This window comes from Lissotriton helveticus, chromosome 1_2, assembly GCF_964261635.1.
Source record: "Lissotriton helveticus chromosome 1_2, aLisHel1.1, whole genome shotgun sequence".
Lineage (NCBI taxonomy): Eukaryota > Metazoa > Chordata > Amphibia > Caudata > Salamandridae > Lissotriton > Lissotriton helveticus.
In genome coordinates this window covers 397,154,534-397,179,621 of record NC_136058.1, presented here as the reverse complement: position 1 = coordinate 397,179,621, position 25,088 = coordinate 397,154,534, and the positions used below count along the sequence as shown (strand labels likewise).

The 25,088-nt window shown below is 49.1% G+C and overlaps 1 protein-coding gene across 1 annotated transcript in view; it reads right to left on the bottom strand.

The window, feature by feature from the left end:
- Positions 1-12,429, bottom strand: part of LOC144807960 (uncharacterized) — a 96,676-nt gene extending 84,247 nt beyond the window's left edge. The window contains exons 1-2 of the mRNA XM_078673548.1: positions 12,386-12,429; positions 6,075-6,139 (exon numbers count right to left, since the gene is read on the bottom strand). The gene's annotated coding sequence lies outside the window, so the exon portion shown is untranslated. The remainder of the gene's footprint in view (positions 1-6,074; positions 6,140-12,385) is intronic.
- Between the last annotated feature and the right edge of the window lie 12,659 nt (positions 12,430-25,088).

Here is a 25,088-nt window from a genome sequence, read left to right as displayed (position 1 = left end):
GGTTCTGCAATGGCAGACATTAGACACATTTTACAAGGCTGCTTCTGTGGGTGGCACAACCAGGGCTGCAAGCCCACCAGCAGCATTTGAATGTACACTCCCTGGGCACACTCAGTGCACTAGATTAGGGTCTGACAAGTAAACCAAATAGCCAAACATGGAACCACTGATTCATACATCAATTTACAATAGGGAGCACTTGCACTGTGGCACTGGACAGCAGTGGTACAGTGCCCAAAGCATCTAACACCAGCAAAAATACATGAGGCAACAGCAAAAATGGAAGGGAGACCCACACCAATGGTTCCAGGTCTGACAATGATCTCTTAAAATAAAATTATATGTCTGGAAAGGAGCATCGCTGGGTGGTGAGAGCAGAGGCTGCTGGTGGTCCACACTCCTCATGTTGTGGTGAGCCTCAGCTAGGCCTACCAGTGCTAGGGGTTTGCCCTTCTCTACACAAGTCATCAAACCAATAGAATAGAAGTTGGCACGGAAACTGGAATATAAAACAAAAGCTTTATTAACCTCATGAGGTGGAACTACATTCACACAACACCCTTTGGTAGTGTATGAAGTAGCACAAGGAGTAGAAGGACCATGGGTCTTTTATACCCACACAAGGGCTCAAAAGGAGGCGGTACAAGTTCACAGTGGAGAGTTCACATACATAAATGGTCATACAGATATGCACAGTCAACAGTAAGGAGGAGCTAGCAGTTTGCTGACTCCAGTAAAAATAACCTGACAGTTACAGACTAGAACATGTGTATGAACAGGTACAGTTTCTTCTGCGCATGTGCAGAGTAGCTAAGCCTAAATATAGCCAGTCCATAATCAGAGTACAAGGGTCAATGACAGTAAAGACGGACAGAGAACATGGTAAGCACATGGCAGATAAGATGAATGCCGGAAACAAGATGGCTTCAGCTAAATGCGAACATCGATCGCTGTCAAATTACAACACTCATACCCAGAGGACAAGCCTGGTCAGGCATCTCCTCCGACCCCACCATGGCAGGTTTCATAACAGCACAGGACAGGCCTCACCTCCTTTGCATCACCCCACCAAGACAAGACAGGCATCTCCTCCTACCCACGCAGGACAGGCTTCACCTCCTCTGCATTCCCCTGGACAAGCCTCACCGCCTCTGCACCCCTGGACAGGATTCACCTCCTCTGCACCCCTGGACAGGCCTCATCTCCTCTGCGCCCCCCTGGACAGGCCTCGCCTCCTCTGCACCCCCTTGGACAGGCCTTACCTCCACTGTAACCCCTGGACAGGCCTCACCTCATGTGCACCCCTGGACAGGCCTCACCTCATGTGCACCCCTGGACAGGCCTCACCTCCTCTGCATCCCTTGGACAGGCCTCAACTCCACTGTATCCCCTGGACAGGCCTCACCTCCACTGTAACCCCAGGATAGGCCTCACCTCCTTTGTATCACCCCCAGCCTGTTCTGCACCCCCCCACCTCCGGACAGGCTTTACCTACTATGTACCCCCTGGACATGCCTCACCTCCTCTGCACCCACTGGAAGGCCTCACTTCCTCTGCACCCCTCAGTACAGGCCTCACTTCCTCTGCACACACCCTGTCAGGCCTCCCCTGCTCAGCACCCCCCAACATACCATACCATAACATAACATAACATGTGTATTTGTAAAGCGCACATTCACCAATAGGTCTCTTGGCGCTGAAAAACAGATGTTCATTGTTACCCAACTCAATGGTACTCATTTTATCGACTTCAGATGTATGAAAGGCTGAGTGGACCCGCCGAGATTTGAACCTGTGATCATGAGGTCGAACACAGACCCCTGCAATGGACGCATTAGTCACCTGAGCCACCAGACCCCTGGGCAGGCCTCACCTGCTCTGCACCCCTTGGACAGACCTCATTTCAACTGCACTCCCTATATACACCTCATCTCCTCTGCAACCCCCTGGACAGGCCTCAACTCCTCTGCACATCCTGGATAGACCTCACCTCCTCTGCACCCCCTGAACAGGTCTCACCCTCTCAGCATAGTGCAGGCCTTACCTCTTCTGCACTCCCTGGACAGGCCTCACCTCTTCTGCACCCCCTGGACAGGCCTCACCTCCCATGCACCCCCTGGACAGGCCTCACCTCCTCTGCACCCCCTGGACAGGCCTCACCTCCTCTGCACCCCTCCTGGTGTTGTAATTTGACAGCGATTAGATTAAGCATTAGCAGAAGACATGCTGTATTTTGCAACTATCGTAACAATTCAGTCGACTCCATTTTGTATTTGCGGCAGCCATTTTGTCTGTCATATGCTGCCATGTGCTCACTGTGTGTTTTGTCCTACTTCCTTGTTAACTGTGCTCGAAACCCGCCCAGCAACAGGCTATATTTAGTGTAGGAGAGTAGGGTCTGCTATCCTATGGTCACCCCAATTTTTGCTTTTTGCTTCACTGGTTTTCGACTTACTGAGGCTGTGGGCCTGCTAATCAGACCCCCAGCCTGCTGTTCTCTCTCTAAATTTATAATACATGTGCTATAGGTACATACCGCAATTGGAAATGGACTCCTTGTCAGCCCCTGTACCATGCACTATAGGTGCTCAGGGCATAGGTGCCACCAAGGCCTACCAGGGGCTGAAGCATAGCTTTTGCCACCCCTGGCTGGTTCTTAAATTGACACAACTAGCTGATCACTCAGCTGGGGCAAGTGGGTGTAGTCACCCCTTGCTTAGATATAGTATACCTATATCTAAACCTATATCTGGACACATATATAGCCTGTAAGCCACTCCTATGGAAGGCCTCATCAATCCTGGAGGCAGAGTGCGTGGTTTTATGTGAGATGGAGCTCTGGCATGAGCTGAGCCTGTCTGCAGCTGTCGGGAACAACTCCCTAAGCTGATCCGGGATAATGCCATACCATATACTCTTAAGCGCCTTATAATCCTCGCGGTTATATAGCAACTTTGGTTTGGCTTTATCAAAACATGTCGTGTAAGGTGTCATACGAATTGGAATACTACCCCCTCGCCAGTTCTGGCGACGGGGGTAGCATTCCACCCTTCTAGAGGGAGAAGACATGTTACTTTACTGAAACGCGGTTGATTTAAAATGAGCCTCAGATCCACAAAATGGATGCCCCTGCCACAGACACGGGTCTGGCCTCCTGCTGCTGACCGAAACTCGGCAGAGGAGGCCTGGACAAAGAGTTTCCTGTCACAGGGCGGTGTCGAACCACCCCAGACAGGAGATAGTGGATTGGAGTAGGGAGGTTTCAAAGAAACCAGACACTGCCTGGGGAGCACAAGGCTGCCCCTTGCATAATCCGGCCAAACCGGTTCTGGGGCCTCCCAGCCCCTGTCCCAGCGCGGCCAGGATCAAAGGAGAGGGGTGTAACCACCCCCTTCCTGGGTCCCACCCATAGGAGGGGACCTAGCAGGATGTCCAACCCCCCAGATTCGAATAAGAGGGGGAGCAGTGCCAATGCAACTCAGATCATCCTGAAGAAACATAAGAAACGAATTCTGGACCCTTCGACTTTCTACACGACGTTAGAAGACTGAAGAATCTCCCTTGTGGTCAAGGAGTGACCACCCTGTGCAAACAGGTACCATCCAGCCCTCGACCCTTGCTTTGTTGCAGTTCCCGCCGGAACTCGAGCGACAGAGATCGACGAGATCAAGCGTGCCTGCCTTCTACCTGCCCAATCCACAGTCCCTGCAGAGCTGAGACCAGTGGAGGTGACCGGAAGCGTGGGGCACGCCATCTTGAAAAGGCCACGAGACGCTGACCGTGCAGCCCACGAGTGATCCTCGAAGCTGTGCACCGGGGTTTGAGAAGCCCCAGCCCCGAGCTCCACTTGCACCAAAGCTCACCCCTCCACACTCGACGAGTGCTGCGTGGGGCCCTTCTGCTTGTGTGGGCTCGACGCGTTGGCCCGGTCACTTGCCAGCTGGCTTGTGGCCCCTGTGCCGACGAAACTTGAAATACGACTCGCTTTTCTGGTTGCTCCAGATCTGCACCAGCTCCTGTGAAAAGGAGCCCCCACTCTGACCCTCCTGGTTCGAGTGATAAGCAATCTCCCGGTTCCGCGTGGATTGCTTTTGCCAAGTGCTGTTTGCTGCAATCTTGAAGCCGACGGTGCTGACGGCGAGAGCCTACGTGGGACAGATCGTGACCCGCTCCTGGACGTCGCAGATGCCCCAGAGCCCACGTGACAGCGGAGAGAAGCCTATCGACAACAACCTGATTGCGCCCGACATTGCCTGGTTCCGTCCTGGTTCCACCCTGGTCACTGCTGAGTGACCCAGACTCTGTCCCCTCTGCTTTCAGGTACTTTTCTACTTCGATCCACCCTTGGATCGCACCGGACACTTCTGCTTCACATCGCCTGCAGCTGCAACAGCTCCAAGCACCAAGAACCTGCGTGTCGAGACCCGACGCCACTTCGACCCTGTGCACCCACGGCCTGTGGGTGAGGTAACATTGCAACGCCGGTGTACATACACTGGTACACACCTCTAGGGTCTGTGTCTAAAGTTTTGTTCCTCTAGGTTCAGCGGAAGTATCTTTTAATTCACTTTATCTAACTTTTACGCACCATTGACACTGCATTGGTGCGCGCCGCACTTTCCGTGCTGCACCCGTCTCCTGTGGGCTACTCCCGACTTCAGCATTGCTAGTCCTGACTGCTCCCAGCGAATCTCTAGGCCCTAGGCCTAACCATTGTTCGAGAAGTGTTACTTATACCACTTTTTTAGTATATGGTCTGAGTGGCCACCCGCCCTCATCCATAATTGTGCAACTTTATATGTTTAACTGTGCTTTTGATTGAACGCTTGTGCCCCTTTCCTCATAAAGAGTACTGGGGAGTAATTTAGAAATAAATACATATATTTTTATAATATATACTTGTGTGGTGTCCTTTCATTTGATTACAGGATTGTATGTGGTAAAACAGCTCGCTTAACACGACCTCTTAAGTTAAGCCTTTAAGTCTGCTTAGTCCATGCTACCACTAGGATAGCTTGTCTAACAAGGTTGACTTACAACCTGACATCTTTGGGGTTTGTTTGGACTGATACCCAGTGGTTCCAGAATTGGAAACACTACATATCAGGCCAACTTCTCACATTTAGTATCTCCTGTTTCAGCGCATGCCCAGTAGAGTCTGCAGCTGTTAGTAATTAGTTCCAGATAGGAATGTGTTTTCGAAGGTCTCAAGAACCGTTAACTCCGCCCACTCATCGATTGTGCTTCTAAAATGTCCTTATATGTACATAAAACTCATTCTTGTGTTTTGTACCGCCTTCTTTGAGCCCCCTCTTTGTGTAGAAAAGGGGCCATGTGCTTTAGTTCGGTGTGCTACTCCATACAATACTGAAGGGTGTTGTGTGGACTGTAGTACCACCTCCGGAGGTTAATAAACTATACTGTTCTATTTTCCAGTTTCTGTGCCAACTTCTTCCTATGGTCTGAGGACTTTGTGCAGAGAAGCGCGAACCCCTTGCACTGGTAGGCCTTGATGAGGTTTACTTCTACACTGGATAGGCCGGACCTCCACTGCACCCCCAGCCCAGGACAGGTCTCTCCTCCTTAGCACAGTACAGACCTCACCTCTTCTGCACCCCTGGACAGGTGTCAGTGTGCATCAAAAAGTAATTAAAGCTCTTCTTTGTCTCGCAGTATCTGCCATTGAACCGGCATTGCAAAGATCACCCGCTCGCAAAAGATCGCGGGCGATTATAGCGCGGAACCGGGCATTCTCCCGTATACTACCAACAGGGAGGACCGCGGTGGAAGTTGCCGGTCTAGTCCTGAGTTCCTGGACACAGGTGCGAGGTCTAGACCAGCTGTGAAGTGCGCCAGTTGATTTTAGATCCGAGGCACCAATGGATTTTCAGAGATTAGTCATGTTCTTTCTATAGTCTAGTTAGATAGAATATCGCAATTTTGCGCCAGGCTTAGGCGCGTGTTTGAGCGCTTCGGTGCGTCGGTTAGTTAGTTCGGTAATTTAGAACTAGAGAGAAATACCAATTTAAAGTAAATAGGAAAACAGAAATATAAAGAGAAGAATTAACACTTACCCATTGAATACTTCAGTTCCTGATTTCTTCGTTGCTTGGTTGATGACGGAGGCTCCAGAAGGTTTCTAAGGGAGAAGTAAGAAGAATTCAAAAGATAAGAAAGTAAGGCATTGAGTGAATGAACTAATGAGTGAAAAAGAATAAATGAACTCACAGAGTTAAAGGGTGCGAAAATGTTGTTTATAATGCAGGTTACCAAAGAATAAAATACTTATATTGAAGAATAGATTAGGAGCAAAAGCCATAGGCTCTCTGGGTAAGGATATAGATATATATATATATATATATAGAGAGAGAGAGAGAGAGTGAGAGTAAGAAAGTGGAGAAGGAATTGAAGGAAATTAGTAATGGTGTGCTTTTCTGTTACATTGATTTCCACTCATGCTTGAAGAGAGAGAGGGAGTAAGAAAGGCAAAAAAAGGAGTACGGCGGAAAGGAAGAAGTAGAGTGGAAGAGCCAGATGGTCAGGCAGTTTCTTCTCTGTTCCATTCCCTTTTTCCCCGGCTGGGTTCACACGGCCACTAGTAAACTCTTCAGTTGGTGGATGTGGGAAAACCAGTGGTGGAATTTGGAAAATCTCATAGTCCTGCTCCGAATTTGGAAAATCTCATAGTTCGGCTCCTGGGAGTGTTGGCACTGTGAGTAACCATGACCCTTAACAGAGTGAAGTGCCCATGTCAATACTCACCTGAGCAGAATGGCTAAAGGGTTCAATTAAAAAAAATTAGGAAATATTCTTAAGGAGATTCAACAAGAGTTGATAGGAGTCAGGGAGAAAAATAAGGTAATCAAATTTTAAATGAAGGCCCACATTTCTTAACTGAGTGCTCATTGTACTTCATGTGTCGGCCCACTGTCTTCCCAGATGCACAATCTTGTAGAGCTTCCATCTTGTCGTATCTCATTTGTGGTCAATGCCCCTGGTCGCCCAAGACTCCCCAATTTTATATAACTTCGAGGAATTCAAGAAAGAGTTTTTGTGAATTTTTGATCGTCGGATAATGAATTACTGGAGTTGAGGTAAGGGAATCGAGAGCTTGTCACTTACCTGGCCCAATTTAACAAACTTGTTGTAGAAACTGAATAGCCGGAGGCCAAAAGGGCAGCCTTGTTCTATCGGGGTTTGAAAGATGACTTAAAGGATGCTGTGTCACAGATCCCAAATCGCCCTACAAAAGTTTCAGCTTTGATTGATCTCGTTTTTGAGATTGTCGATAGTCTAACGGAAAGAAGGGGTGAAAGACAATTCAAATTTCGGCCCAGTGTACCACGCTTTGACCGGGTCAGCGCAGAGGTTGTTAAATCTGGTGATAAAGAACATGGAGTTGAACCTATGCAAATTGGAACTATTAGAGGCCCCCTTTGCAAAGAAGAGAAAGCAAAGCGGTGACAGAATAATCTATGGCTTTATTGTGGCATCAGTGAACATTTTGTAAAGAAATGTCCCAAGAAGCCAAAAACCTTCAAGAGGGAAAACTCTCTGCACCACTAGTAGAAGGAGTTGGGCTGGTGGTTGCTAACAAGGATACAACTCCAATTTCTCATCAAGTGGCCAATATTCTACAATCTTCCGCTCCACACCTTATTCTAACGAGGACCCTAAGATTTCAAGACCGAGTTCTTTCAGGAGTGGCCGTGATGTTGGACTCCGGTGCTACGGGGAACTTTTGTGACCTCAAATATGCCTCGAAAATTGGTCTAAGGCATTACCTAAAGAGAGAAGTGAGGCTGTTAGGGCTGTTGAGGGTACAAATGTATCTTCCGGCCCAATAACCAGTCACACAGAAGTTGTGGAACTTGTCTCTGTTGAAGGTCAGAAGGAAAAGACTCAATTTAACTTGATCGATGCTCCGCAGTTTGGAATCATACTGGGTTTGCCTTGGTTAACTGAACACAACCAAGTTATTGGTTGGAGAATTGCTTCGGAGAAAAGCAGAAAGAGCAAGATGGAAATCTAGCAGCTTTATTATGCAATCAAAAGATGATGGTGTGTGAGGTGCAAACTGAGTCTTCCGGTCGAATAGCAATAGTTTGCTGAAGTTTTCAGTGAATTGGAATCAAAGAAGTTGCCCCCACATCATTGGTATGACTGCAAAATTTGATTTGGAACCTGGATCTGACCTTCCTTGTAGCCGAATGTATGCGCTTACTGAAGCTGAAAACCGTCATCCTAAAGATTACATTCAGAAATACTTAGAAAACGGGTTCATAGGACCATCACAGTCCCCCGTTTCTTCCCCGTTATTTTTCATTCCGAAACGTGACGGAGATCTGAGAATGTGTATAGACTATCGTGCCTTGAACAAGATTACAATAAAGAATCGTAATCCTCTTCCCCTGATTTCAGTTCTTATTGATTAACTAAAAGATGCCAAAATCTTCATGAAGTTAGATTTACATGGGGAGTGCCATTTAATTTGAGTGAGAAGTGGAGAGGAATGGAAAACAGCATTCAGAACAAAGTATGGATTATATGAGTACCAAGTGATGCCCTACAGTTTGAGCAACGTTCCTGCAGCCTTCCAGTACTTCATTAATGATGTCCTGAAGGAGTTCATTGATCAATGCACTATTGTTTACATCGACAACATTTTCATTTATTCCTCTTCAGAAGAAGATCAGCAACAGGTCAAAAGAGTTTTGCATTGCCTGAAGGAAAGCAAGCTTTATATAAAACTTGAAAAATGCGCTTTTGGAGTGAAACCGTGGATTTCTTGGGATTTGTAATTGCTCCAGAAGGTCTTACCATGGATGTTAAAAAGATTGAGGCGGTCTTAAATTGGCCTCCTCCAACCTCTGTGAAAGAAATACAGAGCTTCATCGGGTTTGCAAATTTCTATAGCAGATTCAAGATTTTTCCCTGAAGGTACCTCCAATTACTAAATTTCTACGGAAAGGAGTACCTTTTCAATCGTCTGCTGAGGCAGAAGATGCTTTCCAGTTCTTGAAGAAGAGTTTTACCACTGCACCAATTCTGCTGCATGCGCATCCTATTCAACCGTCTTACCTGGAGACTGATGCTTCTGAACAGGCCATCGGAGAGGTACTTTCAGAGAGACACAAAGAGACCGAACAGTTGCATCCGGTGTCATATTACTCTAGAAAATTGCAACCGGCGGAAATAACTTATATTATTTCAGATAAAGAACTCCTCGCTATCAAAGATGCCTTCCAAGAATGGCGACATTACCTTGTCAGAGCAAAACATGTGGTGACGGTATTCACCGATCACCGGAATCTTCAGTTTCTGAAGTCTGCCAGAACGCTCACACCATTCCAACTTAGGTGGTCCCTGTATTTCGCCAATTATGACTGTAATAACTTATCGGCCAGGAAGAAATAATGGAAAGGTAGATGCCATGTCTCGCATTGACACGGATGGAAGAAAGAGTCCCATTAGTGATCAAAGATAATTCCTGAAACTAAGATCGTTGGAGCCACTAGTGAGAAAACTCTCGTAGACAAAGTCAAAGAAGCCTTACCTTCTGAAGAAATGAGGAGCTGGGCAGAGAAGGAGTCAACTCAAGAAATTGTCGATGGATTACCGTTTCATTCCAAGGCCTTGTACTTACCAATCAAAGAACTTCAACAACAAGCGTTGATCGACTTTCATGACAGTCCATTGGCTGGTCACCCTGGAATCCATTGAACGGAGGAGTTGTTAAGGAGACAGTTTTGGTGGCCAGGGTTGTCCAAAGATATTTGAGTTTATGTGGAAGGCTGTGAGATTTGTACAATAAGGAAGACAAATAAGCTGGCTCCTCAGGGTTTATTGAGACCTTTGCCTTGGGGGTGCCCAGGAGTGGACGCCTCACAGGGAAAGCCAGGATGGGTTCCACAGTGGTATTCGTACAAGCGCCTTTAGACCCTTGCGGGTGAGTAGTGCGCTATACAAGTATCAATTTACATTTGCCTACCCCTCCATTTTCCTGGCACACTGTGACCATGGATTTGATTGTTAAATTGCCTTCTAGTCAGGGATTCAGTTCAGAATTACTCATGGAAGACTCCTTCTCAAAAATGGCGCATTTTGTTGCCCTGAAAGGGAAGTCATCTGCAAAACATATAGCCACACAATTCAATTAACGTGTTATTAAGATACATGGCATTCCAAAGGTTTTGATCACAGATCGTGGATCTCAATTTCTATCCCATTGTTGGAAGGCTTACACAAGGGGTTTGGGAATTGAGACACGTTACCCAACGAGTTTTCATCCACAAACAGATGGTCAAACTGAAAGGGCCAATCAAGAGTTAGAAAAGTATCTCAGACTGTTTCTTTTGGATCAAGAGGGAGAGTGGCTTGATCTTCTATGGACTGCAGAGTTTGCACATAATAATGCTAAGAATGCCTCTACTGGTTTTCCCTCTTTCTACTTGAATTATGGAAGGCATCCGAATTCTGAGGTTTCTTCTCAAGAAGTGTCGGGGCCTGCAGCACAAAACTTTGTACAGCATTGTAGCGGGAATTCCGTTCTCCTAGAGATTTGGAACCTCAGTGAATTAGGATGGCCCAAAACTCACCTCAGTACCCAAAATCCCCTTACTAAGCTAGCTACAGTGTCTCATTGGTCATAACAAACTCCCAATGCTTAGACAGACCAGAACAGGAACTTAGAATACCTCAGGTATCGTGGAACACTCTTTCGCTCTATAATCATTTCAAACCATAACGTGGAGTAAATGAGGACACGTGCATATTTGAAATATTTATTTACTAATGCCGGGTTCTCAAACGCAGTATCTTATATAATACAAGCAAACATTATAAGAAACAAAGTTATCAGCATAGTTACTAGTCCATAGAAAGCGAACGGTGACAGCATACTAAGATGCTGTATTGAATAGGAATTAGAAACACCTATTTCTCACCCTCCCTATTTAGCATAGTATTTTATATCTATGAAGGTCTCATTTGGGTTTTAGCAGGGCGGGCCCATACCTCAAAATCTCAGTGGCAGAGGATCACATCATCTTCCACCAGCTCTCTGCATGCGAAGCACCATCAAGTGTGTGGGTGTGTTCTGTGCAAAGCAATATAAAACCCGCGTAAAGCTAGATTCTGGCAGCAGCTGCAGTTATGTTATAGCTAGAGAGGTGCGAAGATCAGACCTTACAACAACACCGTGTTGAGTTATCCTTGAAGGTTTTCAGCACTCACTGTGCAGACAGTGTACCAAGCAAAGCTGATATCAGAGTAATAACATATTATTCTCAAGTAAATCACAACGCTCTTCTAGGTTGAAAGCTACAATAACAATTATGTATCGTGTGCAAAGTGAAGCGAAAGGAAAAATGGCGTTTAAACATTTAATAAGCACATGCTAACTTAACACAGTATGTAGAAACGAAGCAACTATATGACAGCATCTTAGCAAGGAACACGAGTCTGCCACCTAGAACTTAATGAAAGGTAAGGAACGCTACAAGCAAAGTGCAGATGAAAAAGAAGACCTGAACCAGATTTGAGTACAAGGGACAGGGTATGGTTAAGCACAAGAAACCTAAAGTTTAAAGGAAATAGAAAGTTTCAACCCCGATTTATAGGTCCATTTCCTGTGGAGCAAGTAGTGAATCCAGTGACTTTCAAACTAAAACTACCACCACAGCTAAAAATACACCCAGTGTTTCATGTTTCTCTTCTTAAAAAGGTTTCACCCCATTTGAAAGAATTGAGAAACAGAGAACCTATTTTAGTGAAAGGACGAGAAGAATTTGAAGTTAAAAGAATCCTAGTTTAAAAGTCGATTTGAGGGAAAATCTTCTATCTTGTAGACTGGATGGGTTTTGGCCCAGAGGATAGGTCGTGGGTGGAACAATCAGATGTTCATGCTCCCCTATTAACCAAGGTTTTTCACTTGCATAATCCTCACAAACCTCAGCCCGGAGGCTTAACCTTGCGAAGGGGTACCGTCAAGGTACAGGAAAAAGAAATCAAAGCTCTTCTTTGTCCCGCAGTATCTGCCATTAAATGGGCATTGCAAAGATTACCCGCTAGCAAAAGGTCGCGGGTGATTATACTGCGGAACTGGGCATTCTCCCCTGTACTACCAACAGGGAGGACCGGAGTAGAAATTGTCGGTCTAGTCCTGCGCTCCTGGACACGGGTGCGAGGTTTAGACAAGCTGTGAAGTGCGCCGGCTGATTTTAGAACCACACACTTCACCAACGGATTTTCAGAGATTAGTCACGTTCTTTCTGTAGTCTAGTAAGAAAGAAAAATGTAGTTTTGTGCCAGGCGTAGGCTAGCGAGAAATACCAATTTAAAGTGAATAGGAAAAAAATATATAAAGAGAAGAATTAATACTTACCCATTGAATACTTCAGTTCCTGATTTCTTTGTCGCTTGGTTGACTGCGGAAGCTCCAGAAGGTTCCTAAGGGAGAAGTAAGAAGAATTCAGAAGATAAGAAAGTAAGGCAGAGAGTGATTGAACAAATGAGTGAAAAAGAATAAATGAACTCAGAAGAGTTAAAGGGTGCTAAAAAGTTGTTTATAATGCAGGTTACCAAAGAATAGAATACTTAGATTGCAGAATAGAAGAGGAGCCAAAGCCATAGGCACTTTGGGTAAGGAAATAGAGAGAGAGCGAGTAAGACAGTGGAGAAGGAAATTAGTAATGGTGTGCTTTTCTGTTACAGCAATTTCCACTCATGCTTAAAGATAGAGAGGGAATAAGAAAGGCATAAAACGGAGTAAGGCAGAAAGGAAGAAGTAGAGTGGAAGAGCCAGATGGTCAGATAGTCTCTTCTCTGTCCCATTCCCCTTTCCCCCGGCTGGGTTCGCTTACTACTCCACCTACATCCATTGCCTTGCTTTTACTACTGCCAGAGGCCAAACATTAAAGATAATCCCTTTGGATAATGGGAATACTGGACAGTTTTTAAACTTTGCTTTCACATCACTATTACTGCACACTCAGTAAATATACCTGCTCCGCTGTTGATGATGATAATGAAGCATGCCACCAATTAGGTTGGTGGGTGGGGGCTTCATAAAAAGAAAGAAGCCTTTTCTTTTTATCACTAACAACATACAGTTTTGAGTCTCATATCACGTCTTGACAGGCTAGTTCTCATTGATTTAACATGCCTTTGTCATGAGCCACCTGGGGCTCAATGGTAACTCCGGATACTTTTCAAAAACTTGGATTACAAGCTCTTACAATAAAATACATTGCCTGGAAAGGATCATCTCTGGGCGGTGAGAGAAGCGGCTGAGGCGGTCCACACTCATACACAGAGGAAACGATAGGCCGCAACTCCTATCCCTATAGAGCCGGTTTCATCCCAGCAGAGGACAGGTCTCCACTTCTCTGCATCTCCCTGGATAGGCCTCAACCACTCTGCATCCCCCTGGACAGGCTTCACCTCCTCTGCACCCCTCCCAGATCAGCCTCACCTCCTCTGCACACCCAGCCCAGGACAGGCACCGCCTCCTCTGCAACCCCTGTGCACACCTGACCTCCTGTGCACCCCAGGACAGGCCTCACTTCCTCTGCACCCCTCAAGATGGGCCTCAACTCCTCTGCACCCCGGGGCAGGCCTCACCTCCTCTGCACCCCTCCCAGATACGCCTCACCTCATCTGCAATCCCAGCCCAGGACAGGCACCTCCTCCTCTTCATCCCTGGACAGGCCTCACCTACTCTTAACCCCCTAGACAGGATATGACTCACCTCCTCTAAACCCTGGACAGGCCTCAGGAGCACTGCACCTCCTGTGCAAGCATGACATCCTATGCACCACTGGACAGGCCTCGCCTACTCTGCTTCCCCTGGAAAGCATTCTCCTCTGCACCCCTCAGGACAGGCCTCCCCTCCTCTGTAACCCTGGACAGGCCTTACCTCTTCTGCATCCCCCTGGAGAGGCTTCACCTCCTCTGCACCACTCCCAGATATGCCGCACCTCCTCTGCACCCCCAGGCCACGACAGGCACCACCTCCTCTGCACCCCTGGACAGGCCTCACCTGCTCTTAACCCCCTGGACAGGACATGCCTCACCTCCTCTGTACCCCCGGACAGGCATCACCTGCTGTTAACCCCCTGGACTGGACATGCCTCACCTCCTCTAAACCCTGGACAGGCCTCCCCTGCTCTGTACCCCCATGGACAAGACATGCCTCACCCCCTCTGCACCCCCTGGATAGGCCTCGCCTCCTCTGCTCCCCCTGAACAGGCATCTTCTCTGCACCCCTCATGACCCGCCTCACCTCCTCTTCTCCCCCCGGAGAGGTCTCACCTGCTCTCCTCCCCATGGACAGGACTCACCTCCTCTGCACCCCTGGAACAGGCCTCACCTCCTTCGCAACCACCCCACCCCTGAAAAGGACATGCTTCACCTCCTTTGCACCCTTTGGACAAGCCTCAAATCCTCTGTACACCCCCCGGACAAGCCTCACCTCCTCTGTAACCCCTGGACATACCTCACCTCCTCTGACCCCTGACAGGCCTCACTTCCTCTGCACCACATGGACAGGCCTCACCTCCTCTGCACCCCATGGACAGGCCTCACCTCCTCTGCCCCCCTGGAGAGGCCCCACTTCCTCTTCTCCCCCTGGACAGGCCTCACCTCCTCTTCACCACTCTGGACTGGCCTCAACTCCTCTGCACCCCTGGACAGGCCTCACCTGCTCTCGACCCCATGGACAGGACTCACCTCCTCTGCACCCCTTGGACAGGCCTCACTTCCTCTGCACCCTCTGGACAGGCCTCACTTCCTCTGCACCCTCTGGACAGGCCTCACCTCCTCTACCCCCCTGAGGAGGCTCCACCTCCTCTACCACCTGGACATGCCTCCACTCCTATTCTCCCCCTGGACAGGCCTCAACTCCTCTGCCCCCCTGGAGAGGCTCCACCTCCTCTGCCACCTGGACATGCCTCACCTCCTCTTCACCCCTCTGGACTGGACTCACCGCCTCTGCTCCCCCTGGACAGGCCTCACCTCCTCTGCTCCCCCTGGACAGGCCTCACCTCCTTTCCTACCCCTGGACAGGCCTCACCTCCTTTCCTACCCCTGGACAGGCCTCTCTTCCTCTGCACTCCTTTTTTTCAGGCCTAACCTCCTTTGCAACCCCCACGAAAAGGACATGCCTTACCTCCTTTGCACCCGTTGCACAAGCCTCACCTCCTCTGTACCCCCTGGACAGGCCTCACCGCCTCTGCTCCCCCTGAACAGGCCTCGCCTCCTCTGCTCCCCTTGAACAGGCATCTCCTCTGCACCCCTCAGGACAGGCCTCACCTCCTCTGCACCCCTGGACAGGCCATACCTCCTCTGTACCCCCGCGGGACAGGCCTCACCTCCTCTGCCCCCCTGGAGAGGCTCCACCTCCTCTACCACCTGGACATGCCTCCACTCCTCTTCTCCCCCTGGACAGGCCTCACCTCCTCTGCCCCCCCTGGAGAGGCTCCACCTCCTCTGCCTCCTGGACATGCCTCACCTCCTCTGCCACATGGACATGCCTCACCTCCTCTTCACCCCTCTGGACTGGCCTCACCTCCTCTGCACCCCCTGGACAAGCCTCACCTCTTCTGCACCCCTGGACAAGCCTTACCTCTTCTGCACCCTGGACAGGCCTCATCTCCTCTGCACCCCTGGACAGGTCTCACTTCCTCTGCACCCCCTGGACAGGCCTCACCTCCTCTGCACCACCTGGACAGGCCTCACCTCTTCTGCACCCGCGGAGAGGCCTCACCTCCTCTGCACCCCTCATAACAGGCCTCCCCTCCTCTGTACCCCCTGGACAGGCCTTGCCTCTTCTGCATCCCCCTGGACAGGCCTCAACCACTCTGCATCCCCCTGGAGAGGCTTCACCTCCTCTGCACCACTTCCAGATATGCCTCACCTTCTCTGCACCCCAAGCCCAGGACAGGCACTACCTCCTCAGCACCACTGGACAGGCCTCACCTCCTCTGTACCCCCGGACAGGCATCACCTGCTTTTAACCCCCTGGTCTGGACATGCCTCACCTCCTCTGAACCCTGGACAGGCCTCACCTGCTCTGTACCCCCATGGACAAGACATGCCTCGCCACCTCTGCACTCCCTGGATAGGCCTCGCCTCCTCTGCTCCCCCTGAACAGGCATCTCCTCCGCACCCCTCAGGACAGGCCTCACCTCCTCTGCACCCCTGGACAGGCCATACCTCCTCTGTACCCCCGCGGGACAGGCCTCACCTCCTCTGCACCCCTGGACAGGCCTCATCTCCTCTGCTACCCCTGGACAGGCCTCACCTCCTCTGCTCCCCCTGGACAGGCCTCACCTCCTCTGCTCCCCCTGGACAGGCCTCACCTCCTCTGCTCCCCCTGGACAGGCCTCACCTCCTCTGCTCCCCCTGGACAGGCCTCACCACCTCTGCACCCCTTGGACAGGCCTAACCTCCTTTGCAACCCCCACGAAAAGGACATGCCTCACCTCCTTTCACCCTTTGTACAAGCCTCACCTCCTCTGTACCCCCTGGACAGGCCTCACCTCCTCTGCACCCCTGGACAGGCCTCACCTGCTCCTAACCCCCTAGACAGGACATGCGTCACCTCCTCTGCACCCCCTGGACAGGGCTCACCTGCTCTCCTCCCCCTCACCTCCTCTGCACCCCTAGGACATGCCTCACCTCCTTCTCAACCACCCCACCCCTGAAAAGGACATGCTTCACCTCCTTTGCACCCTTTGGACAAGCCTCAAATCCTCTGTACACCCCCCGGACAAGCCTCACCTCCTCTGCAACCCCTGGACAGGCCTCACCTCCTCTGCACCCTTGGACAGGCCTCCCCTCCTCTGCACCCCTGGGACAGACCTCACCTCCTCTGCACCCCATGGACAGGCCTTACCTCCTCTGCACCCCATGGACAGGCCTTACCTCCTCTGCACCCCATGGACAGGCCTCACCTCCTCTGTACCCCCCTGGACATGCCCCACCTCCTCTGCCACCTGGACATGCTTCCCCTCCTCTGCACCCCCTGGACAGGCCTCACCTCCTCTGCACCCCTGGACAGGCCTCACCTCTTCTCCTCCCCATGGACAAGACTCACCTCCTCTGCACCCCTTGGACAGGCCTCACCTCCTCTGCTCTCCCTGGACAGGCCTCACCTCTGCACCCCTGGACAGGCCTCATCTCCTCTGCAACCCCTGGACAGGCCTCACCTCCTATGCAGCCCCGGAACAGGCCACATTTCCTCTGCACCCTCTGGACAGACCTCACCTCCTCTGCCCCCCTGGAGAGGCTCCACCTCCTCTGCCACCTGGACATGCCTCACCTCCTGTTCACCCCTCTGGACTGGCCTCACCTGCTCTGCACCCCCTAGACAGATCTCACCTACTCTGCACCACCTGGACAAGCCTCACCTCTTCTGCACCCGTGGAGAGGCCTCACCTCCCCTGAACCCCTCAGGACAGGCCTCCCATCTGCCACCTCGATATGCCTCACCTCCTCTTCACCCCTCCCGGATATGCTTCACCTCCTCTGCACCCCCTGGACACGCCTCACCTCCTCTGTACCCCTGGACAAGCCTGTCCTCCTCTGCCCCTCCTCTGGACAGGCCTCACTTCCTCTGCACCCCTGGACAGGCCTCACCTCCTCTGCACTCCCTTGGACAGGTGTCACCTCCTCTGCACCCCCTGAACAGGCGTCACCTCCTCTGCACCCCTGAGAAAATCACGTCCCCAGCACACGTATTTAAGTAAGATGTGGTTTCCCTCCAAGTTAAAAACAAGTACAGTAAATGAGTCACAGAATATACACAATTCTTTCTTTCTTTTGTCTGGTTGGTGTTTTATTCTGGTGTTCTCGGCCACAACCAACACGTGTTTCGTCGCTACAGGGTGTGATCCCGCGACTTTCTCAAGGCTGTGTAAAAAATAAAGGTACAGAACCATGGTCTAAATAGAAGTCACATTCGTCTCAGTTATTGGTATTATTTTTTGTAAAATAGCAGGCATATAATAGGGCATATAAACTAAGGGGGTTGTCTATGTTAGGTATACAAACAATAGTAACCTAACCTTGTTGAGAAGATACATGTAAAAAAAGCATTCTAAGACACAGTATACGATGGAGAGAGCGAATCTAGATAAAACTCCAATGGCAAAATGACCTCCTTATAGCCTTTGTGCACAAAATCCTTCGTAATTTATTTTTTTTGATTGCTGTAATTTTTTATTGTATAAAAAAATATATATTTACATGGAGCATGGAATATACATGAGTGGAGGAAGAGGGAAGAGAAAGAGGAAAAAGAAAGAAAAAGGCGGTGGGGGGGGGGGGGGGGGTGAAAACCCAGTCTGTGGTTGGGTCCGAGTGATGGCTATCATGTTGTGTGCTCTAGTCTAGGGGTCATAAGTCCCAAACCTTACAGCCCCAAGTGTATCAAGCATGAAGTTGAGAAATAAACACCTCTACTGTCCCAGTATAAACTTTCTGTAAATAAAGAAGGGATATTTTTAAACGTCTGAAAATCCATATCTGTAAAGTTCCAGAGTGATTGATATTTCAAAGAAACCTACTTTTAAAGCCGAGTTTAACCAAGAGCTGCCACAAATTGTTGAAGTCTATCAAGGCATCATGCTGGCATGCGCCAGCTCTGTGTAAGGAAGGGTCCTTGGGTCTCTGGTCAGCGTGGATCTCCCTTCGGGAGTCTGATTGTACCCACAGGGAGCCGTTCTGGTGTGAAACATAAATCAAAACGTTAATCCTCATGTCTCACTCGTGCTACCCTTGGAGCGTGAGGACCCCGAAGCTATCAACCGACATGAAACCGAGGATCTCAGTCTTACCTTCCTATCGCGGCAGAGCAGAGGATCCAAACATCAGCAGAGGAACCAAACATCAGCAAAGCGAGGGCGGCATCAGCACAGGAACCGGTGTAGAAGAGCTCAGCCCGTCGCTTGGGTGACTTCCGGTATCCCGACATAACAATAAACGAAGGACTACGGGAATGGAAACGGGCGCCATCTTGGAATGGTGAATATGGCCAAAGCTCGTGTTCTGTGCACTCGTCTACTTCTCATAAATGTAATCTCTAAAATACAATTTAGATCATTAAAAGGGCGGCGTGTATAAAACATGCACGTTGGAGTGCAGACATGTTATAATATAAATCCATATTGCGTAATGTGTATTAACTATAACAGATATTCTTGTGAATTATCGTGGCTAGTTTCAAAATTGATCGTAAAACGTCACATAATTATGTCCTTGTGTAGAAAGTCTATCCAATCCTTAGCATAAGGTGATCTTTGCTACCGTAGTCTATTATTATAGAGTAAAGTGCCCTTGAGGTTATTTATGGTAACTGTGTCTATAGTCGAATTTTTGTGATCAATATGATCACAAAAATTCGACTATAGACACAGTAATTATGTGACGTCTTACGATCAATTTTGAAACTATTCACGAGAATATTTTTGATGCTTGTAGTGGCGCTTACTAGTTGTTGCACGTCACGTAATGACGTGACGTGCGACGGCCATCTTGGGAGCGATGCGCGCGCATCTCATTAGGAGGCGCGAGAGCAGAGAACCAGCAGCGCCGGCTCGGCGCTCTCCAGGGAAGTTTGTTAATTAAATAAAGAAGTGTGCTATGAACGATTTGGGTCAGCGGTTTCATTAAAAAGAGCAATACTACAGTGGCGACGAGGTCGGGAAGCGACCAGGAAACTATAAAAAAAAAAAAAAAACGGAAATACACACGGGCCCACCACGAGGGCACTCCGAGAGAGTCAACAGAGCTCCTGTCAATCCAGACCGGTTGGAGTTCGGATCAGCACGACCAAGTGATCCTAAGCAGCACAAACCGGACATCGCCAGACTTTATGCACCAAACAAGGTACTGTGAACCTGAAGAGCGCGGCAGAGCCCATAACTGCCCACATACAGGGAAGGCAGCAGGAAGGTGGCACAGAGACCCCATTGCAGCCAAGAAAAGCGCACCAAATCCAACCCACCCATATACACGTGGGGAACCGAGCTGGCTACCACAAAGGAGGGGGAGGGGGCTGACACAGAGAGTCCCCAGGTACAACCCAGTAAAGAAGAAGCGGACAGCACCCCAGGCAGCCCCACCAGCAAAGGGGACAGGGCACCCACAGTCAAGGAAGACAAGATGAACACACCAGCGGGATATGCCATAGCGCCAGTCCAGTTCCTACCGAAACCAGGGGAACCACTAATGAAGTGGGAGGACTGGCGAGAATATATAGACAACTTCATAGGGGTCCTGGAGGACGAGAGTGAAGAAACCTTCAACCCCAAAAGGAAAAAACACATACTACTACTCAATCTGGGACCAGAAGGACTCAGAATCTACAAAAGCCTGGTGCCCAAACAGAGAGGAAGCACGGACGATGACGTGTATGCCCACGCCATCGACGACCTGAACGAACACTACCGGCCCACTGTATGTGTGTCAGTCGACAGATTCAACTTCCAGCAGAGGAAACAACGGGCTGGAGAGTCGATTGAAGAATATGTAGCAGCCCTGAAGAAACTAGCGGCCACGTGCAAGTACGGAGCATGGGAGGAGGAGTTTATCAAAGACCAGATAGTGATGCACACCTCCAGCACGAACGTTCAGGACAAGCTGTGGGCAAGTGGAGACACCACACTCAAAGACGTAATGGTCATCGTCAAAAGGGCGGAGCTCGCACGCAGGTGTGCCGACGCAACCAAGAAAGATACGGCACCCAGTACCATGGTAAACAGGGTATATGAGGAGGAACATCGCAGAGACCAGAAATACAAGGGGCCCGCACCAAAGGGACCCAACAAATGGCAGGGCAACACTGGACTGCAAGGGAAACAAGCAGGCAACGACAACAAGAAAACGTGCTACAGGTGCGGAAGTTGGTCCCACGAGGCACATGACAGAAGATGTCCTGCGTTCCGGGCAAAGTGTTTGCACTGCGGCATCATTGGCCACTATGAGAAAGTATGCCGGAAGAAAGTATGCAAAAGCGTGGTGAAATACATCGACCAAGGCGAGGAAGACCAGGAAGGAACCACAGAGGAAGAAGTAGTCACCGTCTTGTTAGGTGCTGCACAGATGAGGAGAAGAGTTCCCCGCTGGTCAGTTCAGTGGCTCAGGAGAGTGTAGATAGAGGTATCCAACTGAGTTCAAAGGGGCATAGAACTGATGAGTGCCTCTGAAGTAGAGGGCCACTGTCCCCGTTCTATCGCCTAAGCAGGAAAGTATATCAAGGTATTGATTAAACTCCCCTGTCGTTAGGCTGGAGGGGGTTGTGTTAGACCTGCCCTTTTTGCAGGGTCATCCCCACACTTTATACCTTCCTCCTACTACTTTTTGATAAAGCTGTTTTGTTAGCCTTGGGACTCTGTGCACTTTACCATTGCTAATCCGTGCTAAAGCTAAAGTGCTTGTGTTCTCTTCTTAAAACATGGTCACAAATACTTCTGCCCATTTAGCATATTTAATCTACTTGTAAGGCCCTATTTAGGTAGCCCTACATGTGCCCATGGCCTGTAAACTAAAGGCACTAGTGGGCTGCAGCACTGCTTGTGCCACCCACTTAAGGAGCCCTTTAAACATGTCTCAAGCCTGCCACTGCAAGGGATATCACTGGCAGGATAGGAGGGAGGGCCTGAATAGGCTCTGTAGTGTCTCAACACAAAGAACTGCACACCCCCTGTAGTTAGTCCGGAACAAGGGCAGGGAAGGTAGGGCATCTGTACACTTCAAAGGTATGCCTCTAGAAGTTTCTTCCACTTCAAAGAAAGAAGGACATTGTGAGGAAAATTGAATTTTATATGGCCAAGTATGTCCCCTATCGTGTACCCCAACGTTCAATGTATGTGCATGACATCCATGCATTTTCCCTCTATGGCCGAATATGAAGACGCATATGCATTTGCGTCCAACGTTAACATGTCATCTACCAGATCCTCCATGAATGAAACGATAATTCAGCCTTAAAGCCTACGTTGCCAATGCATTTACATGGTATACGTTTTAACATCGAGAAGGACACGTTTTCTGGCTCAGCCGAGCCAGGCCCTGAATTCTGGCTCCGAACCTCTTCTGTCTCAGAAAGCTGCAGTTTAGGTATGCATCCCTGACCTCTACCTTACTTCCTGCCCCGGCAAGCGGAGCCCGGCTCAGCCTGGCCTGCCTGCCAAGACGGTATTTTGCCTACAGTCATCTGCTCAGCCTCCGCAAAAACACATTCCAGTCTAGTGAAATAGGTAAACATATTCCCGGCTGCAGAGCAAAGGGCCCGGCCTTCCTGTCTCCTTACAAGTAATTTACTGCACCCGTTGCCATAGTAGGCCCATGGCCCCGCGCATTGCACGAAGACACGTATGCACCCACTAGCATTCAGTGATGAATGGCCTCTGCCCGAGAGACCTTTTACTTCAGACAACACATCCTCCAAACACAAGATATCAGATATGCTATAGGTGCAGGTCGTTCTGACATCCCAGACATCAGTCTCCTCTACTAGTGCTAAAGTCAAGCCCCCAGCTTTCCCCAGTTACACGTCAATACCACGTCATGCTCAGTTGCGCGCGCATATGTGGTAAAGGTTTCAGCTGACCCTGCAGACTTTCTCTATGCATCCACCCATCTATGACACTTCTGTGACGTATCTAGCACACACCTCCGTGTACGCCCTGTACACGCCTTCTTTTACGCCCATATGTTCTTATCTCTCTTCTTTTCACTTGTTACGCCTACTGTATTCAATGCAACTGTTCAGTTTTACTATATATATTGTGTGATGTTAATAAAATGTTGAATATCCCTTCCTGAACCTTAGTGGTGATGGAACCCGATGTCCAGTGTCTCGAGCCACTTAATTAAAGCCCGTATGACTCAGATACCACGGACTCTGCCTCTCATTTATTGAGCTATTCTTATTGTCATTTAATGTATAGAAAAATAGTCCCGGTAATTTTATTTACCACATAATCTGGCGCCCGAACAGGGACCCCTCCTCTTCCCCACGCGCCGGCGACGTAACGCAGGCCCCTGACCCCTTCTACAGCTGTGACGGACTCCTTCCTGTGCACACCAGCGGGTTTTCCTGCTAACTCCCTCAGGCCCACGGAGGAGACGGAGACTGCGGTCCAGCATCCAGACGAGGCGGTGAGGAATGCGGAGAGTCCCGACCAGAGCCCAAGCCGAGAGAGCAAGGTCCGAGGTATCCGGAGGCCCACCTGTTCCGAAGCGCATGCGTAGTGGTTAGTAGCAGCCAGACGTCGTAGCAGTCCAGTCCAGTCCAGTCCAGTGTCGAGTTTCCGAGGCCTTCAGTTTTGCTTCCCGGTGAGTACCGTTGTTGGGAACGCATCTAGACGGGTTCATTAATTTGTGCCCGGTCAAGACGGGTCTGGGTACACAGACCCGGTCCAGACGTGTTCACTTAGGTGGACACGGTATGACGTGTCTCTTTATGGGACCGGTATGTCTGTACTGTTTTAGCAGTGCATCCAGTAATTCAGAATTCTAGTATTGTTTCTCGAGATTTTCTGTATTATGTTCTTCTATGTACCAGATAGTATCTGTCCGAAATGTTTTTAATGTGTCTAATGTCGTGGTATGAATAATTGTTTACAATGCATTACTGTGTTTATTGTGTTCACGTTCAAGTAAGTTCAAATATGCCGCTGTTTTCGAAATTACGTCAGATAGGAACCAGGAAAGGGATACTCGAAGAAGCAGTTCCCGTCCCGCCTAGGGACACTCCCGGACATTTTATGTATCACAAGCATGGCTTAGATGCCATACTGTACTTAGACTTATGGGTGGACTACACCAAAGATCTGGAAGAAAAATATAGATGGCCTGTTTCAGGGACATGGGATGCTGATTGCATCATGAGAGTAGAAGAAGCATTGTGGAAAAAGAAAGCCAGACAATCCCAGAAAGATGCCATAGAATTATGGCGTAAAGAAGCGCATAGAAGAACAGAGAAAGAATTCAGACAAGCAGAGAGAAATAGAGAATCATCAGAAAAAGCCCAAGAAAAAGAATTACTAGAAGAAGGTGAACGAGTTAAAGCAGAACAATTAGACAGACAAAGAAATGCCCTTATGAAAGGCATGTATCCCCTTCTCGGCGAGGGCCTACCTAAGGCGTCCCCGGAAGTACCCTGTAACTTGCCGCCACCATTGGTCCCGACTAAGCTACGTCATAAACAGACCGCAGAAGAAATTTTCCTTTCTTCCTATTTAGACGACACTGTCCCAGAGTATGCAAATACAAATCCTCCTCCAAATATTCAACCCCACAACCCTGTTAATGGCACGATTACTCCTACTGTTCCTCCTGCCACTGGTCCTGGCAATCCTTTTACTCTACCTGTTACCCAGGACCAGCCTACTTTACCTACACCTACTTTACCTGCACCAACACTTCCTGCAAGCCCTGGTGGCTCACATCTAGGAGCCGCGGGAGGGGGTTTCTCTACCCCTCCTCAAGTAAAACGAATATCATTACGAGATTTAGCACTAGAACGAACGCCAAAGGCAACATACGCAACCCTTAGAAAGAACCTCACTGATTGTATATATGATCCAGTACCAGGTGAGGACTCATTGGTCTTACACTCACTACGATTAAGGCGCGTTACAGATTATTCGATCACTTTACCAGGCATGAAAGAGAAATTAGACAAGATATATCACTTTATTAGAACGGGGGAGGGACCAGAAAGTATCCAGGAGGCCATGGTACACAGAAAGGTGGAAACTCAACGTTTGATTTTACAGTTCTTGATAAATTGTTTGATCAGGGAACAAGATCAACCACACAGAGAAGTAACTAAACGTATGTTAAATTGGAGTGATAACATAGCGGTCGGAAAGCATGATAAACAGACTAGTATAGAGTCAATGTACAGGAAAATCCGTAAGGAAATTCAAGACATACGTGAGAAAGAACGTGCCAACGAAAACGAAACCGAGAAAGAGGATGAAGCCTCAGAAGACGATGATATAGCAACTGAAAACCCAGATAGAATAGCGTACGTAGGTAGGGCGAGACCCTTCGACAAACCCATACATCTAGAA